Source organism: Protopterus annectens, chromosome 3.part1 (assembly GCF_019279795.1).
Source record: "Protopterus annectens isolate FY-2018-M chromosome 3.part1, PAN1.0, whole genome shotgun sequence".
Taxonomy (NCBI): domain Eukaryota; kingdom Metazoa; phylum Chordata; order Ceratodontiformes; family Protopteridae; genus Protopterus; species Protopterus annectens.
In genome coordinates, this window is record NC_056732.1 from 474734345 (window position 1) to 474752866 (window position 18522).

Sequence of the window (18522 nt, forward strand, 5' to 3'; positions counted from 1 at the left end):
TTTTGAAAGAAATCACACAGAAGCTGTGCTGGCCCATACACAGCCTACTATGAAAAAGAAAGAGGAGCCCACCTTTGAAAAAATAAGTGCAGCATTAAGGAAAATAAAGTGAGAGAAAGCAGCAAGCTCAGATCAGGTCACAGCAACTGTGACCAAGATGTTGTGTGAGTTACGCGGACACTTGGCTTAGATTTTCCATAACATGCTTAATGTAAATAAGCACCTCAGGATTACCAGTTGTTGTCTCATGTTGTAATCACAGCAACAGAAGGACAGAATTATTTTGGCAGTCCTGCAAAGGAATAATTCTGAACACTGTCAATAGATCATGTACAGAAATGGTAAGTGTATTCTTGAAAGGAATCTAAGATTAAAAAAAAAAAAAAAAAAAAAAAAAAAAAAAAAAACAACTAAACGTTCCTGTTTATGCCCTGGTGGAGTGATTGGAATCTTAGCTTATACTTGTAGACTTCAGGTCCCAGAGCTGTATATTTTCCAGCAAGTTGTACTGCATATTGAAATAAAAAATGGCACAGAATGTGGAAGATAAACAGGAGCAAAATGCTTATAGGTGAATTTGCAGAAGAACACTGTGTCGAACAAGTCTGTCAGACTCCGGTACATCCACAAGGTGAAGAAGCTGAAAGTTCAGGATCACAACCTACATCTAAGGTTCAAGGTGCAGGTTTTCTAGGCTGGAAGGAATGACATGACTTTTCAATAAAAATGATGAGAAACAGTTACCAACAGATGATAAATCTTCAGAACCAAGGGGATCAAGTGTAAAACTGCGAAACAAAGGTTAACAAGAAGCCTCGTTCTGGGGATAGTTTAATTCCAAAACAGAATCTGACATTAAGAAAGCCAGGTGAGATGGAAGGGAGGGAACCAGTGTAAGTTGCTGTGGAAGACAACTGCTAGAGATGTATGCAAAGATTCAAGCAAATTTACTTTTTGGCCAGCTTTGGGGGAAGAGAAGAAGAATACAAAAGCATCTTCCAGGTGTAAAAACCTGGTTAGTACAAGTAACACTGGATCCAAATGGAGCAACATATCTGCAGGAAAACTTGTTAGCATCAAGAAACAGAACAAAGGGAATCTCGCAGAGGGCTTTGAGGAGTTGGAATAAGATACGGAAATAAGGGGCATAGTTTCCTTCAAACTAAAGGGGTGGCGAAAGCCACAAAACTCTGGGCTTGGCTTATAAATGCCCTAGGGCAGATAGCCTAGTATGAACCTATACAATGACAGGACTTAATTGTCATCAAGACATGAAGAATCTTCAGTATCTAATCAAAATCCGCTGTATACAAAATATGACTGAAACTATAACAAGAACTTTTTTCTGTTATAAGAATCATAAGGCCATATGAAGTAAAATGCTTTGATGTCTGCATCAAAGAAATGTATTTACCATCTTATTCTGAATTTGGTGCCAAAATTTGATGTTACTTTAATGCATTTTGAGGGGTGCTTCAGTCTCATATATTGTAGTACCTCTCTGCCCTAATTAAAAGTTGTTTCAAAAATGAAGACATTTGTCTAAAAGCATTGCTAACAGCAACAACTCAAGGAATTGCTATGCCAAATGTCATTAAACAGTCATTCTGTTGTTTCATATTTATTGCATGTATTTATTATGTCTGCAACTTTGATGTTGTTCAGGATTTTTTGTTTCCTTCAGAGTCTAGCAATAAGCAAACAGCACTATATTTTGGAGATGACTATAACAGAATGTTTTTCTACAACTCCTCTCCACTACAGCTTACAGTAGTACAATGAATATTAAATTTGCAATTAAAGTTGAAAAGCAAGTGCTGTAGTTAGTACGTCCCTAGCATGACCTCAGTTTTCATTAGTTTTCTTAACTTTTCTGTAAAAGTTGATATTTTATCTTATCTTTACTGCTTAAGTATTTTTATGTTGAGTAGATTATGAATGCTGTATTGTTTTAGCCTTCAGATATTTCAGATGTGTGTTTTAGAATCAAAAACGAGTTATCAAGATCTAGACAGAGAATCCTGCACTGACTGTACAAATACCTTCCTTAGTGACCATGTGGAATTACAGCTGTTGAGTTTGTACAGTGCTATGGTTAAATGCTTGTATTTGGACATTTGCGTCCTGATCCACAATCTATCACTTCTCTTCTACTGAGCCGGAGTGACTTTTGTAGTGATCTATAGTGATTAATAGTATATGTTGTAAGAGCATGTTGACATAGCTGTACTTTTGTTTTTCCACGTTTGGTAATGTCTTTGAAACAGCATTCAGATATGTTATTTTTTCACTCCTCATAACTGCTGTTAAGTTTGTCCATACACAGCACACTGACAGACTATTCCAAAAAATAGTGCACAAATATCTGCTGAATTACTGTATTAACTGAGATAAGTGTAGGTAATTCATGTTGCATTATTATTTGCTTGAAAGCACAAGGTCTTCCCTCAGCTCACCTCTGTAAAGTACTGAAGGAATGAGAGTAATTCTAGTTCTGTTTTGAAAATAAATGTTGGCATTTAGGATTCTTTTTAATAAAAAAAAGATGGTGGGTGAGTTAGGGAACAAGTTGCTCCGGAGGGTGCTCATAGCAGTGTAGAAATAAAGGTATATCCTGCATGACTAGAAAATAGTTTCATAGTCGAGTACTAGGCTAATGCCCACTAGGACCTTTTTAAGCCTATCCATGCATTCCAAATCTCTGACAAATTCTGGTACCCTTGATAAGCATAAGCAGGGGCTTAGGAGGTGAAACATTTAGAAGCATGGGCCTGGGAGATGAACTGTTTACAGGCTGTGTATGTCAATTAGAGGCATAGGCCAAACCAGGTGTGAATTTCCTGTTCCCCTTTCAGTTGTCCAAGTTGCAGCTGAATTGGATTAGGGAGAAATTCTGCTTTCCATGGATGGGGAGCATATCCCGGTGAAAGAGTAGTCTCTGGGATACATACCTGTCTCTCCAGCAACTCCTATTTATATCAGAGGCTGGTACTGCTTGTTTTGCTGACATGCAGGAGGTCCATCAGGGTGGGGTCCAACAATGCCTTGTGTGCCAGGCATAGAATTCTCAACGGCCTGTAGAAGACATAACACAGCAATAGGACTTTGAGGTGGTCTGCACAGGACATGTTACTTACACCCCATATTGTTTTAGTGTGGAATCTCTGTGGACATGCCAATTGTTTGATGTGACTGGTGAGGTACATACCAAAGGGGGCACTATACTGAATGATAGGTCTGATCAGTGCTGAATACAGTGGAATAATGACCTCCTTGGACCATAATTCCATATCTTTGTTTATAAGATGCACAGCATAGAATGATTTCCTCACTACTGTAAACATGTGACAGTCAAAGGCTAGGTTACTGCCTATGTGTGTCCCCAGTTGAGAATAAGCATACTAGTGTACAAGTACAAAGGGGACATTCACAACTCTGGGCAGTATAGAGGTATCAAACTCCTGTCACACTGAATGAAAGTGTGGGAAAGGGCAACTGATAAATATATATACAGGAACATGGGAGATGAGTAGTCCAGATTCAGATTGGGATGCAACACAACTGACTCGATATTTGCAGTGAGAAAGCAAGTGGAGAGGAAGCTGGGTATGAGGAAAGAGATCAACCGGGCATTCACAGACTTAGAAAAAACATATGAAAAGGTCACAAGAATATTGACTTGGGCATTCCCATGATGGTTTGAAGTCCCAAGAAACATTGATAGAATTAGTGCAGGCTATGTACAAGGACCCAATGGCACAAGTATGAACAGTATTCGGACTCACAGAGGGGTTCCAGTGGGAGTTAGTGTGCATCAGGATTTAACTCAGGGCCCACTACTGTTCATACTGGTGATGGACTAAATTACCAAACCAGGTAGGAGGAGACATGCTAACAATGCTGCAATATGCAGATGATATGGCATTACAAGCAGACTCTGAATAAGAACTTCAGCAAATAACAGGAGGAATGGAATGCAAAACTGAAGGCATATGGGATGAAACTGAATACAGAGAGGCAGTTGTCGTGGTATCAACTAGTGGAATCAAAAGAAGCTGAAAACTGAGATGGAAGTGAAAGTAGTGGAACAGGTTAACAACTTTAGGAATCTGGATGAGGTGGTTGAGGAGAAGTCTGAATTAAGATGTCAAAACTAGAAACAGAGGAGTTGCAGTCAACTGCCACAGAGTGTCAGGAATAGTATGTGACAGAAGAAAGCCAAAGAAGCTGAAAAGTAAGGTGTACTTATAGTGTGACCATTTCTTCTAAGCTGTGCAGAAACGTGAAAACAGAGCAGTTAAGGAAGCTAGAGGTGATTGAGATGAAGTGTCTGAGACAGAAGGTAGGATGCACACTGTGGGACAGATGAAGAAATAATGACAACAGAGCAGAAGCTAAAGTAGCTCCAGATTATGGCGGTTCAGGCACATAAGCAGGAAAGCAGAAGATAGTTTGGTAAAGAGGGTTTGGGAGAGACAGGAAGAAGAGAAGAGGAAATAAAGTTTTCCAGCAAAGAGATGGATGAATTGTATGAGAGATGTCCTGTAATAGTCAGACACCGAATCTAGAGAGGTGGTAACAGTTGACGTGAAACCCCAACCCCATGAAGAAAATGAGAAAAAGAGAATTTTAATGATAATGACCTTGTGTTTGATTCAGAGTGACTCTCTACCTTCCTTAACAGTCATGGCTACCATTCACAAATCTCTGCCAAAATCTAATTTCTTGGTTGGATGTCCTCATCTAGTTTTACCTAATTCTTAACTTATCCAAGTCTGCTTTACAAAGTCATCTTCTGCTTTTCTGAATATATGACTGAACCTCATAATTAGGTCTTCTTGACCTTCTCTGTAACTGGGGCTACTTTGCCTTTAGCTCTGATGTCCTTATTTCTTTGTCCCACAGTGTGCATTCTACTACCCATCTCAGGCACTTTATCTCCTTCACCTCAAGCTTTTTTAGCTGTTTTGTCTTCACAGCTCAGGTTCCAGAATTATTGGTCACATCACCATATTGGACACCTCACTTTTTGGCTTCTTTGGCATTCTTCTGTTACACACTGTCACTGATATGTCCTTAATGGACAGCCAAACCTGAATCCTCTAAGCTGGGATGTAGTTACTCTTTGCAGTTTAGTTGGGTTAAAGATAGACGGTCATGCAGTCCTTTCATACAGTGGTGGTCCAGCATCCACTCATCTTCCAGCACCGATAAAATGGTTGAGGGACCTCACCAAAAATAAAAGCATGTCTGAACAAAGTGTGACTTCTTAACTTGGTTTCATTTTGTATATAATTTGCTGATTCTTTTTGTATTCTACCACCTCAGAAATACTCCATTTTAATATGTAATCTCCATCCTGATTATATTCTGACAGCATTAGCCCATAAACATACATAAAAATCAACATTATAGTAAAAAATTATAGAGGACAGTATAAACATAACATAAAAAACAACAGAAATAAACCCTAAATTTATTTATTTATATTTTACATTTGTTGACTGGGCTAGTCCAGCTGGATATATGTCCATTTTCAGCAGAGGCCCCGAGAGAAAAGCTCCTCGAAAACACAGTAAAATTTATATAAAATGACAGTTTTTACAGATGCAGGTACAATACATATTTAAGCACTTCTTTACATGGCAGTTTTTACAGATGTGGGGTACATTAAATATATAAGCAATTATCTTCACTTCAGTACATTTCTGCTTACAGAGTCATATTACTTATCATATTTGGTTAGTTATAGGAAGATATTGACAAAGACATTCGATTAATATATAAAAGCACATTTACTTTATGGTTATCAGAAAGCAAGCAATATATACAGATGAAGTGACAGGTGTCTTGCAATAAATGGGGTAATTAGTCTGGGTTCGCACAAGGACATAACCAATGGGATTTAAGGCAGAGTTTCAGTTTGTTTTTAAATAGTGTTGTTGAGGAAAGGGAGGTCAGGTCACTGTAATAACCCCTTCATGCATACATTTTCACATTGTGTTACCAAAAAAACCTGAAAGAGGGAAATCAGAAGCAATACCATGGCACCTGTTCTAAGTATATTTAAAGTTCAAACAATACTAACACAGTTTATTGCTTAACTTGGTGCATGAATATTTTGCAAGAGTTACTGCCCTACAGATATGAAAATTTCACTGTGTTATTCAGATGTTCACTCTGTTGTATTTAGTTACCACAAAAGCAAATGCAGGAAACACAGGAACACATTACAGGTAAATATTGTAGGAACACAAGTCAAGTATCTGAAGTTATCAGTTTGAAGAGACAATCCAATTTGAAAGTTCCATTAAAAAGTTCAAAATGTCTTTGGGCAGGAAGCAGAAGTCACTTTCCTATTCCAGATGCTGGTTCTTAAATGTACTGCTGACTAGCTGCTCTGGACTTTGCAGCAGAATATTTTGCTGTGTATTGCTTGTCATCCTTGGGAGGGCAGTTGCAACAGAGAAGAGCTCCACCAAGGATCAGGAGGGCAGCAGCTTCCCAGCCAATGTAGAGTGATGCCCCAAGCTCTCATCTTTGAGCGTCTGTCACCAAGAGGTTGTAGAAATCACGGATGATGGTATTGGCTGACCAGCTTACAGGAATCAGGATTAGGATGCCAGCATGAATGAAGATAATCCCAGAGACAGTGGAGATTTTTGCTTTTGTGCCTCATCTTCTACGTAGTTAGCACATTTGCCACCAACGATGGACATTAGCAGACCAAGCACAGCTACCACAATGGAAATGACAACAAGAGCACACGCTGCCTGCAGGTCCTGTGGGAGAGCCAGCAAGGAGTCATAAACCTTACACTGCATCTGTCCTGTGCTCTGTACTACACAATTCATCCACAGACCCTCCCAGATGATTTGGGCCACCACAATGTTGTTTCCAATGAAAACAGTAACCCTCCACATAGGTAGATCACAGCTCAGCGCTGTTCCGAGCCATCCAACTACAGCCAGGGCTATCCCCAAAATCTGCAATCCCACAGAAGCCATTCAGAATTACTTTTCTCTCCCTCTTTAGCAGCAGGTATTCACTAGAAGACGTGTTAGGTGTGTGCAAAGATTAAGCAATTCAATGAAAGAATCACTACTGTCAATTTCTTATGGGATAGCCATTTCTTTCTGAACACACAATCAAAAATGATAAAAAAAGCGTCATAAAACATGATATCAGATAGTGTACAGCTACTTCATTGGCAAAGTTCAACTAAGCAACATTTATACTGGAGGAAAACATGGGATAACACTTCTTTTCTTGAGTGAACATTAAGTGGCAACAGGATACCCTCTGTAGTTACAACAACAGCTATCAGTCCTCCACTAAATCTTGCAATGTGAAGCAAAAGGTTGCCTCATAACCATGAGTGGCAGATATGCCATATCCTGGTACCATGCAATTTACCATGGAGCCACTGGTAGAAACATGAAAAGTAGGCGGATGAAGAAAACTGAAAGCTTCCACAGTAAATCATTTGCACCATTATTCAGAAAGAATAAGAAGTAATTAAACAGTATTAATTGATAGTGCAGTGTTGTAATTACCTTGATCCTAGCCCTACCACACCCTTGCCAAAGTAAAACAATATAGGAAGTACATATTAAATTAAACATACCAATAAAAAAAGTTAAACATTGTCCCTGTGATTCAGAAACACACCCTATGTGACAATGTAAGGGCTACCAAGGAGTTGCCAAGAGGCACAATGAGACTCAAAGGTAGTTATCAGTTAACAAGAAGGAATGTCATACTCCAAGCAGAAACAAATTAAGAGTTTTGCTCACAGAAATGACAATGCCAGAAGACAGACATATTTATGAGTGTGGCTAGAAGGGACAGGGAAGGGCCCAGCTCCCAACCACACTGCCTGTGCAAGGTGCAGGAAGAGATCAGTCACCACCATGACTTTCCTTTCCACTGTGCCCTGCCTCCCATGGTGTACAAGGCAGTATCACACAGTAATGTGACTCAGGCAACCAATGCAGACATAAAGCTACTGGTCAATAAACGCCCCTAAGACCTCCTCCACTTCCCACCTTATGATGAACTGGGACCCCATGGTGGTGTCAGTGTCAACAGAGGGAACTACAGACTGCCCTCAGGTGTGTGACTGCTGAGCCCCCCCCACAGAACAACATCTGCCATGTGACAGAGAAGCAGGCCTGAATGCAGATGGTGGGAGATGGATGGGCTCAGTGTTGGAGTGGTAACCACTGCCAGGCCACAGGCATAACTGTGGCAGATGCTGTAAAAAAACAGTAGCATAAATGGACAGAAATAAAAAAGCAAATATAAAAAAAATTATACAACTGAAGTAGCAGTGAGACAAAAAAAATACTATCTTGACTATGACTGATGATCACTCTTACAGTTACATACGGGTAAAACTGACTAGGTATAGAAATGCAAATGCCCTTGTTGGATAATGTGCTTCCAAAAGAGCAGCAGCACTGTACCTCTGGTTGGGAGACCACATTGTCAGGAAAGTGTGTTGAACATAACAGGAAATGTTGGGTGTCTGAGTGTATGGTCCTGTGGGTTTGTTGATGGTGGACATGATTCCCAAGCAAAGCTAGTCAGGCATCTTGAGTATACCCCCAGGACATGTAGCATGCATGTAGGCTGCAAGACAGCATATATATATATATATATATATATATATATATATTCACACACAAACACATGTGCGTGCAAGGGAGCATGCACATAAATGTTGTGTCAAGCAGTATACAGTGCTGTTATGTAGACATTTTAGTATAACAATTGATAATATAATCCTGCACTAATATATGGACCTTATTTATATGATGAGAGCAATTATACTCACTGCATTAAATGCAGAGGTACTCTATTCTTTTATACTGGTGACCCTCATCAGAGGTCCAGGCAGGAATTCCCAATGTTCTCCCTACATAAAGTGCTAAAATATCTTATCTTCTTTCAAGCACCACCTGAGAAAACTATCACCCTCAGTGCCATCAGAAGCCAGGGCCATTTAGCTTGTCATAGTGCTTAGAAAAATGATAGCCATCTTGCAGTCATGCACATTGCTGTTACCAGAATATGAAGTACATTTTCAAGCACCTTGTTAGCATGACCAGTTGAGACATTACCATGGTGAAAAGTGAAAATACATGGTTTGGCATGATGGTGCTAGGATATAGCATGTCTTGAGTGTACCACCAGCACAGTGCCTATATATGTGTCCATTTCTGCACTTTACCTCCTTTAAAGGCCATAAGATGACAATAGTTTTCCCCCACATCCCTGCTGGAGCCATCCATCATCCCACACATGCAAAGAGCTTCACAGATACACATAAGTGTGCGTGATGTCAGTGATCGGTGTAGCCTCTTAGTGCAGCGTAGGTGAAACATGCAATGAGATAAAAGTGTGATTCAGGAACATTCACTCACAATAGGCTCATTAAAGTAAAGACTTTCCTAGGGGCCTCAAAACTATATAATAAAAGCAGACATAGCTATAAAGAGTTCATCCCATTTCATAGATTTGCAATGCAGCAACCTGTAGAGCTACTACTAGGAAAAGAAGCTGAAAGTCTTCAAGCCATACAGGCAGTCATGAGATTTAAAGGACTGGGGATTGGTATTATTATTAGTTCGCATATCACCAGTGCTGTACTTGTGTACTGTATTGTTTGCTGAACTACATGACACTGTGTTTGTGTAGAGGATTGAGCTGCTAGGTGTAACTGGCAACAGGTGCTTCCTGTCTGGGTTAATCTGAGAACAGTTAAGGGTTGTACCATGGTTGCAAAGTGCATTTGATGTAATGTAACAGCTTACTTACAAAATAGCAAGATCTGGTGTGTTTTGCTGTATGTGGAACACATAGACTGTGCTGTAGGCAAGAGGGCTGTGTGAGTCCCTTTCACTTTTGATATGCAGTCTTGATAGGTGCTGTGTTTTATGCTGCCTAACTCTGTGTGCTGCACTGTATGCTGTGGTGTTCTAAAAGGGAGGGTTACATCTGTCAAGTGTGTGAGTGCACTCAGGATTACAGGTTTCTGACGCATTAGGTTTTACTTTTCCACTGTAGGAGAGTGGTGATGGGTTCTGTGAGGGGTGGCCTATGCAGTCCCCAGGCTTGCATGCAATCGATCTTCTGCTCTACAGCGACCATGGTATGAGTGAGTGACTGGTGTATTCATGTATGCTTTATATTTGCCACCTCCAATGGACTGCAGATATGGGGGAGAGTGAGTATGTATGTATTAGTATTCAGTCAGTTGTGGGTCTGCATTAACTATGTGCTTGTCTGCTCTTCTCTTACTCCACTAGGGTCTGCAGCTTACACATCTGCCTAGGCAACTTTAGGGATAATTTTCAGAGAAGTGTTTACTAAGGCTTTTGCTGCATTTCCAGCCATCCACGTCCTCCATCTGTCACCAGGGTGTATATGTCTGGTTTCTGGATACTGTAGTGTGTGTGGTGGGAGGAGAAGGCCTCCACAAACAGCCACATAAACGAATTATAGAAATTATGTTAGGGATTGCATTCATATCTTGAATGATGTCCTGGTATGGGCAGCAGCTTGTCAGCAGCCTGCAAATATACTACTTTCAGGTGTCATATACCAGGTGTGTGCACTGTGGGAGTGGATATGCTGTACCAGATGAGTAAGGTGTATGCGTTGTCAGGGAGGTTGCCAAATACTGGCAATTAAATCCTGTGCTTGACCTGTGGCGCTTTCACAGGTTTGAGGCATATCATGATGCATTTTAACACAAATGTTATCCTCCAGTTTACAAAGAAACAGTATGTTGCCCACAGTGGCTCATGAATATGTGGAACTCATGAGCTGTCCCATATATGACCATATTTCCCACATATTCCTGTTTAGGGTAATGAGGACCCTACCCTGTGTCTGAGCAGCCACCATAAACACAACATACTTATCGCTACCACATGGATAGCAACCATACATGAATAATCCCGCATCATTAGTGGCATGTAACAGTGGTTTAGCCACCACTGGGTAGTGCTGTTGATCCTGAATAGGGGTATAATGTATATGACAAACCATCAACTTAAACATATATTTCTTTGATATGACAGGCATCATGCTTAAAGGTGACCAGCACCAAATTCTCCCTTGCAGAGTCATGGATGCTTATGGAGGACTTGCATAAGCATAGTCATGGATGCTCAAGAACAAGAGCTCTGACCAGGCCTTTCTTGAATGTGTCTGGTGGGGCCTTATAGAGGAGATGAGGTGGAATCCAGTGTAGCAATAGCTAACCTGCACAGGGTAGTATGTGGTCTGCTAGATGACTTATGTGATCCCCCTGGGCCAGATGTGCAGCATCATGTAGAGGTGACAAAGGGAGTTTTTATGCTGCAGTTGCCCCTGTGTGGCTATCCATCATGGTCACCACTCTTCCCATTGGTCATTCCACCTCTGTCTCCAAAGGGAAGACCAATATGGAAGGGAGAGTGCACAGTTTAGGGCCCATGGCACCACCACTTCCACATCACCATCAATTGTTGTGGTACTGTAGCACATCATGGATGTAGACATGGATGAGGTGTTCATATTGAGACAACATGTTGCACATCCCATTGTTCAGGCTTATAGAGCACGCCTTCCTCTGTGCATTCCGTAGATCATGCCTTTGACATTCCCAGAATAGGTTGCCCTGTGAAGGGGGACACACATGGTTGACACATAGGTCTCCTGCAGTTGCTCTAGACCAACAGATGCCAGCAGAATGCTTCATCATCTGCTGGTGATGTGTCCTCCTTATGGCTGTCTCTGCTCCCCTGTTGGGGCCTTTATTGGAATGTGGATACAATCAATGGCTTCCACTTTCTCAGGGAAACAGACTATATCATAACATGCCTGCATGGTGCTGCCTTTCTGTTCTGCAGTGAGTGTGAACTACATTGGCTATCCCACATGCTGTAGCATGGCATCAAGAATCTGATGGAGTATCCTTGAGGCAGATTTTATTTATTTATTTGTTTATTTATTTATTTATTTATCTATCTTTGTTTACCAGGAAAAAGTCTGACTGGAATTGATTCCATTTTCAGTGGAGACCAGGGGAGAAAAGCTCCACAGTTATTAGACATATAAGTACAGAGAACATTGCAAAATACAAAATGTAACATACTAGGAAGTTTAATTGTACAAACAGGAAAAAGCTCTACAGTTTCTACAGTTACACAATACAGAAGGTATTCATTTTACATACCTATATTAAACCACTGTAGCATTTTTCATTGTGAATCAGGATCTGTATTATTTCATTGAAACTCCAGTTCCACAAATACCTATTCATCGACCCCTGTTCAGTGAACTACCCTTTTATCAAATGCACAAATCAGCAAACGTTTTCTCAAGTAACTAATTTAGTAGGCCAACATACAGAGCTATACAGACCGCAGTATAACAAACGCACCAAAGGGGGGGGCTGTGACTCCCACCCCACCCCCACCCACTTATATATACCAACTCCAAGATCGCACTACAGTGGGAAAGAGGGCAAATCTCCACATGTTGGAGAACTAAGTGCCCTGGGAAAAAAGTTTGCTGATCTGAACATTTGATAAAAGGGCGTTCGCTGAATAGGGGTCGATGAATACGTATATGTGGAACTGGAGTTTTGATGAACTAATATACACTTATAAATCAGATATATATGTGCATTAAAATTGTATGTACAGTTTAGGATCTACATTTGAAATGTCAGAGTATGTAGAGTCAGTAGTGAAATTGTGCATTTACTAGAAAGAGCGATATATGCTTAGAGATACGGTAGAAATATGTTTGGATGTTACATTATTTAACTATTGTAAAATGGAGTTTTTAGGAGTAAAGTAAATAGGATAGAGTTTGCAGAGGAGGTTGCAGTTTTGGATGTTAGTATGTTTGTTTTACAAAGAATATTCATATACAGTGGAGCATGAAACAGGGCTACAGAGATAAAGATGTTAAATGAGATAGGATGGGGAAAAGAATGGACATATATGGGTTAGAAGGAGGTTAACTGTATATGAGAGGAGAAATTGTTTATGAGCAGTATTTTTATACTACATTGGAGCAGTGCAGGAGCCCTGCCATTTCTCTAATAAGTGTCTTTTTTCAGTGATGGTTTAAATAAATTTAGTTTGCCTGTCTTAGTTCTAAGGGGATGGAGATCCAGATTTTTGTAACATGATAAGACTAAAGTGAGATACCAGCAGAATTATTTGATTTTGAGGCAGATCAGTGTTTGCTGCTGGATCCATGGGTTCTGGTTGTACTATAAAATTGGATTGTAACTTGTAGAGATGGACGTTTTTCAGGGCAATTTATTAGTTTGTGGGCTATAGTGAGTTGTGAGTAGTTAAGGTAATTTGGAAGTTCAAACCAGTTAAGATATTTTAGGGGTATGCAGTGGCGTGCCTTTTGTGGGGTCTTTGCAGCAAATTTGACAGTACAATCATAGGCCATTTTAATTTGCTTTTCAGTGTGGAGTTGAGATTAGTAAAGATAGGTGATGCATAAAGTAGGGATAGGAGTAGATATGTTTTTGCTGTCGATTTTCTGGAGTGGTCAGTAAGAAAAGTTTTCACCATATAGAGTGAGCATAGTTTCCAGTTTGTTTTTTGATGACTTGGAGGAGGTAGTGACCATATTTGAGTTGATCATCAGCTAATATTCTGAGGAGTTTGGTTTGAGAAACACATACTGTTTTTTGTTATTAGATGAGAGAATGTGGAATGAATGTTTTAGTTCTAGGTAGTTATTAGGGGCAAATAACATTTGTTTTATTTTTTGGGGGGTTATAAGTAGGCCTGAGTTATCAAGCTAGGATTTGGTGGATAAGAAGGCGTGTACGGGGATGTTTTGCAGGGAAGATAGCATATGAGCAGAACAGATGAGTGTGGTATTATCTGCATATTGTACTATGGTTGCTTGTTTGGAGGTAGTGTGCAGATTAACAAAGATATTAAAGAGAAGAGGAGAATTGATCCCTGGGAGACACCAACTGAGACTGAAAGAAAATTGCAATAGTCCTGGTGCCTTTTAACAGCTTGTTTCTTGTTAGATGGGTAGCTGTGAAACCAAGTTAGGGTTTCAGAATTGAGACCTAGAGAAGCAAGTTCATGAAGATGGTGTTGGTGAGCAACTATATCAAATGCTTCTGAGAGGTCAAGAAGATGGCTGAAACTAGTCTGCAGTTTTTTACTGACTTCTTTGAGGGTGTTGGCAAAGCTGAAGATGCCTTTGATACGTCTACGGTGTCCTCCGTTTGTCACTGGAAGGTCCCTGTAGCTAATATTCTCAAAACCACGCATATTTTGAAACCTCCAGTATGGCTACACACTGATCTTAACTTCAGCTTTCCCAGTGTAAAAACAGAAACTGAATAAAAGGAGTGTCACTGAAAAAACTGTTTGGGGTAAAATTAAGTTACTGGCTAGTAAGTGCACTGCCTGGATGTTGGCAAATTTGGAAAACCTGAAAGAAAATCAATCACAAAAGGTGAAGAGAAAACAGTGTCTGGAAAGGATTCTGCACCTGCTTAGCAAAAAGCAGTTCAAGCTTCAGCTTTTGTTCAAGGGATGGCTTCCAGTAGTTTAGAGGAAAAACAAATTAGATGTACTCAGAGGTGATTAAAATTGACATTAATTTAAATGAAACATTGAAAGAATATATCAACTAAAATAACAGGCTGGAAAAAGTAAAAGAAACTTTAACTAGCTGTCCAGATGAACTGATAAAACTGCAAAAATCAGAGGCTGAAATGAAGAAAAAGCTCCCTGAGTATGAAGCCTCTCAAGAAGAGCTGTTTCAAAAATAGTAGAGTTAGAAGTCAGTGTGCACAGAGAAAACCTGAGATTTTCTGCTGTACCAGAGAATATGGAAAGAACAGAAAGGCACAATGAATGTAAATTTGCCTATGTCACAAGTGATAATTCAATAAAGGTGTTTGAAAAAAATATAAGCAACTGGACTTCTGTTTCATGCAGGATTTCTTAATTGAAAGGGAGCATGGAATGTATGATCAAAACCTGTCCTTGAGAAAGCAATCAAGACCTGTATTAGTAAAAGATGCAGTCATACTAGCAGAAAGAGCTGATCCTGACGCAACTGTGGCATAGGACAAAGTATTAAAAATTAGAGGCAGCAGAGTGTAGAACATGATTATTAGTGTACTCCAGGCAGAAGAAAAACAAATTTATTTCAGCAATTAGGGGGTATCAAGAGGTAGGTGTGAGATTCAAGTTATTGTATTCAGAGTATTTTTTCCTGGAGAATCAGACATATTGATGCAGAACAGGTTAAAAAGGAAATAAAAAAGTTTATCCAAAAAAGAGTGAGACAGCAAGGAGAGAAGACTCTGCTTCTCATTCATCTGAAAGTAAGGCCCATAAAGAGAGTTTTCCAATTAACCCTTTTCCACTGTTACAAAAGAAAATGCTTAAGAGATAGAAAAACACAGGAGTTGAACAGGAGTTGACTAAAATCAGGAGTACCTTGGACTTGAACAAGAGTCTGTTTTTGGGAGATGGAGATGAACAGGAAGAAGACAGTCAACATTGAAATTTATGAAAAAATCAGAGACTATAAAGCATCAATCACATTTGTGAAATACGGCTTTGCAAAAGTGGCTGAAAAGACAGGACTTTTGTTGAACTTGTTAAACTTGAGGATGGACTGTAAAGCATATATTCCACTTTATATAATTCATGTTTAGAAGGACACTCAAAGGGAAAAAAGTAACCTTAAGTAAAACAATTTTTGTTCTTAATATTTGAATAAAGCATCATCATCATCATTATCAGCCCCCTTTTTCCCATTTTTCTAATGGGGTCAGGGTATTGTGTTACCTGTCGCCAACTCTCTCGATTCAGTGACACACGTCTGCCTTCTTCAACACTCATGCCTGACTGTTGCAGATCTTCTTTCACACAATCCATCCACCTCTTTGCTGGACATCCTCGCTTCCTCTTACCTTCTTTCTGGCTGCCCCAAATCTTCCTTACCAGATTGTCATCTGCTTTTCTACATGTGTCCAAACCACCGTAATCTGTTTTTGAATAAAACATTTCATGATACAAACTGCATTTTATATATAGTAAGGCAGTTTTGTGTACTGTACATATAGAGGTATTTTAAATGGTGGGGGGAGTCTTTTCAGTGACTGTTGTATATGTTAAGTATATTAAAGTAAACAAGGACTTTTTGTTGTAAGAAAGATAGACTGTACAGTATAGCTTGAGAAGAAAGGCTAGACAAAAGCAAGTTTAATGTTATTATACTGTGATCATAGGCTGCTGCGGTGAGGATGTAGTGTAAAAGGCACTGACTGTATTTTATGTAGAGTTGAGTTATTTTCTCTTATTTTTACAAGGGTGAATGTCCAGCTTAATAACCTTGACTAAATGTATAAACAACTGTTTTTAAAGCAAGTAGGCTTTAAAAAAATAAGACAAAATTTTAACCATGAAAAATGCCATGTTTCTTACATATACAAAGATATGGCTTTTTTTTCCATTAGCAGATGTCCAGTGGGAACCAGAAGGCCGCTGTACATTCTATTCTGAGTGAAATTTACAAAGATTCATTGCTGAGTACCTTTTCATGGAGATGAACTGTCTGCAGGTGCAAGCAATTAATCTTGAGAGTTCTGAGCATTCTTTGCTGAGGGAAATACAAACTTTAAAGTTACAATGTCAAGCAGTTAAGTGAAAAATAAAATTTAAAATTATGAGATGTGAATAAGAGATAGCAGCCTCCCTAACAGCCTTAATACTTTAATGTGTTTAATAGAACATTATATAATTTAGTATTATTTAAAGATGGCCAGTGCACTTTGCTTATGGCTTAAAGTTAATCTTTTCTGAAAGCATACAAGCTGTCTTTCACTTCCGAGGGTGGAATAGATATAAGACAGTAATCAGTGTAAGTGGCTACACAGGCTGTAGCGTGCACTTTAGTATGTGTGATTTTAGGTTGGTTAATGCCTGTGTGTGCAGCTTTCAATTTGGGGCAATTATTCCTATCTGGAGGGTTAAACTTCATTTTTTGAAGCTGTACATAGTTTTGCATGTTTGTTCTAAGTTAATAAGGGATAGGGTGTTTTGAAAAGGTATTTAGTTTTTTTTGAGGGTTTTCATTAAAACAAAAATTCTTAAAAATGTGACATATGTTCAAATGGAGATGAGAAGAATCTGCATAAAAATAAACTTGCAGAACATTAGTGTGTGTGCATGTAATATAAAAGTTAGAAATACACATTAAAACTGTCATGTATAATAGGTGGGAGCAATAGCTTTTTAGCATAATGGTGACATTATTTATATTATCATGGAGTGTAAATGGCCTTACAGCTATAGACAAATAGAAGGGAGTATGGAATTATATTAAGAAATGCAGAGTGCAAACAACAGTGCTTCAGAAAACACATTTGGAAAGAAATTATCTTGTGAATTTGACAAAGAAAGGATTTCAGAATACATATTCAGCAGAATATCAGGGACAAAGGAAAGGGAAATTAATTATACTAATTGCTTGAGAGGCCCCAATAGTAATAGAAGATGGAAAAAGACAGCAATGGTAAATTTGTGATAGTAAGGATCTATTGACAAGGGAGGGGGATTAGACTGGAGTATATTTATATTCCGCCAAAAACTGCTATTATGGAACTTAAGAAAAGTTTGGGAGAAATAATCAGCTTTCAGCATGGAATATTACTTATAGGTAGGGACTGGAACTTGATTTGCAGTAGCGAGGATACATCAAGGGGAACAGAAAATACAACCATGGGATTCCACCTTTGTCCCTGTTGGACAGTGGCATCTGGTGCTGACTTCTTGGAACATGGGCTAAATTCTTGGCTAGGCTTGTAAGGGCCTTAGGGCCAATAACTTCCTGTGATCATATGAAGGGGAATAAGAAGGGAAAATAAAACAAAAGAAGGTAAAGTTCTGAAGAAATTTATGAAACTATTGGGATGGAAGATGTGAATTCAGTATTAGGAACTTAGACAGAATTTATGGATTATTCCCCATGGTACAATAACTGGGTTAGACTAGACAGAAATTATATTTCACAGGAACATTTGCATTTAATTGAAAGCTTTGACACTCATCCATCAACTATTTCAGATCATACACCAGTAAAAACTAAGATAAAAATGCAGGGAAATAAAGTACAAATCAGACACTGGCACTTTCCCTCATATCTGTTAAAAGAAAGGAATGGCTAGTTAAAATGTGTTTTGCGTTATTAGGGAAAATAGAAATATCTTTATTAGTTATAGCTAATGAGTGGGATAAAATGAAAATAGAGTTTAAAACAGGGTAGAAATAAAAGAGAAAGATATATGGTTAAGAAGCAAAATTAATTAGAGGGGCTGACAAAAGTTAAAATATTTCAGAATAAGGAGAATCTCACAGAACAAGAAGAGGTGCAAATGAAGAATGCTAAAGAAAAAATAAGGGAGTATCTGGATAAATAGTTAAGTGACTATTTTTGATAATAACTCCAGTGCTC

The 18522-nt window shown here is 39.0% G+C and overlaps 1 protein-coding gene and 1 pseudogene across 1 annotated transcript in view; one reads left to right on the forward strand and one right to left on the reverse strand.

Annotated features, from left to right (window-relative positions):
- DEPTOR (DEP domain containing MTOR interacting protein) overlaps positions 1-18522 on the forward strand; it is a 1242917-nt gene that overhangs the window by 1049134 nt on the left and 175261 nt on the right. The gene's annotated exons all lie outside the window — the stretch shown is intronic.
- On the reverse strand, positions 6376-7007 carry LOC122798175 (annotated as a pseudogene).